This window comes from Microtus ochrogaster, chromosome 18, assembly GCF_000317375.1.
Source record: "Microtus ochrogaster isolate Prairie Vole_2 chromosome 18, MicOch1.0, whole genome shotgun sequence".
In the NCBI taxonomy this organism is placed as follows: domain Eukaryota; kingdom Metazoa; phylum Chordata; class Mammalia; order Rodentia; family Cricetidae; genus Microtus; species Microtus ochrogaster.
The window spans coordinates 10,276,457-10,278,289 of record NC_022020.1 but is presented as its reverse complement, the minus strand read 5'-3'; positions in this window follow the sequence as shown (position 1 = coordinate 10,278,289).

Below are 1,833 nucleotides of genomic sequence, written 5' to 3'. Positions count from 1 at the left end.
GAGAAACAAAGAGGCCATGACATCTAGCCCTGTGTTTATTCTCTCAGCTTTACACCCTCAGTTTGGTTTTATTTTTGTGAGTACTTATCAGGAATTGATATTCAATCAAGCTGACTTTCAGTGTAGGGCAGGAAATATTTTGAAGAAATAGCCAGTTACCAATTTATCTAAGATTTCTCTGTGAGGAGATATCATCAAGTACTTAATAGGAACTGGTGTATTCATGTATGCATATTTGAATGCATGCATGATAGTGTCTTTGTGTGTGTTTGTGTGTGTGTGAGAGAGAGAGAGAGAAAAAAGAGAGGGAGAGAGAGGGCAAATTCTAAACTATGTTAGATTGATGTGTATGCAAGATTTTTCTGTGCAGGATAACATAAAGAATCTGATATGTGCTGGTGTTTTCATGCATGTGTGTGTGTGAGCATGCATGCAAGTGTGTGTGTGTGTGTGTGTACATGTCTGTGATGCATGTACTCTGTTGATATGTGGTTTCGTTGTTAGGTAGGAAATACCTCACTTACATATCACCACCCATGTATCTACTGTGTTAGTGTCTATAGAATAGGGAACTCTGGAAATACCTTGTTCCAAATCATGTATTGGGTGGTGGTGGACATGCCAGTTGGCAGATCTTACATGGCATGACACTTAGTCCTGTGTGGAAGACTTTAGTTGTAAGGAAATGGTAAATGGAGCAAAACCTGGCATCAGAATCTGGCCTGTATCTGGGGGGGCCTTGACTATGGGTGAGGGCATACCTGCTGTACCTGACACCAAGATCTCTTTCTCTTGTTCCGAGATTCTTTTGTTTCCCTCCTCTCCTCCCCTTCCCTCCACTTTCTTTCCTCCCCTCCTCTCACCCCTTCCCTCTCCTCTCCTCCCCTCTCCTCTGTTCTCCACCACTCATATCTCTACCTACTCCTTCCTCTTCTCCCCTCTTTTCTAGTCCCCTATCTTATCTCTCCTCCACTACCCTCTCTTCTCCTCCCCTCTACCCTCCTCTTCTCCCCTCTCCCCTCCTTCCCTTTCTTCTTCTTCCCTTTCCTCTCTTCCCATCCCCTTCCCTCTCCTTTCCTCTACTCTCCTCTTCTCTCATTTTCTTTCCTCTGCTCCTCTCCCCTCCCATCTCCTCTCCTGCCCTCTCCTCTCTTCTCCTTCACTCACATCTCTGCCCTACTCCTCTTTTCTCCCCTAAACTCTTTTCCCTTTTTCCTCCCCTCTCCTTTCATCCCCTCCCAACTGCTCTTGTCTCCTCCCCTCCACTCCCCTCTCCAACACTCTCCTTCCCTCTCCTCTCCTCCACCATCTTCTCCTTTCCTCTCCCCTCTGTTCTCCTATTCTCTTTCCCCATTCCCTCCCCTCCCCTCTCCACCCCTCTTTTCCACTCACATCTCCCCCTTTCCTCTCCTCCACTCCCCTCTCCTGGCATCTCCATCCTTCTCCTTACCTCCCCTCTATTCACATCACCCCCTCCACACACCACTTTTCTCCTCCCCACTACTCTCTTCTACTCTGTTGCCCTCCAATCTCTCCTCCCCTCTCCTCTCCTCCCACTCCTCCTTTCTCTTTTCATTTCCTTCCTTCTTGTCCCCTCTCCTCTCCTACCTTCTCTTCCCTTCTCCTCTCTTCTGCTCTCATCTCCTCTCCTCGACTCTCTGCTCCTCCAGTCTCTTCCCCTCTACTCTCCACTCATCTCCTCCCTTCTCCTCCCCTCCTCTATTCTCCCCCTCCTCCTCTCCCTTCCCCTCTCCTTTCCTTCCTTCTCCTCCCCTTTCCCCCTCCCCTCCCTCTTCTCTCCTCCTTTCTCCCACCTCCCCTTCTGCCTCCTCT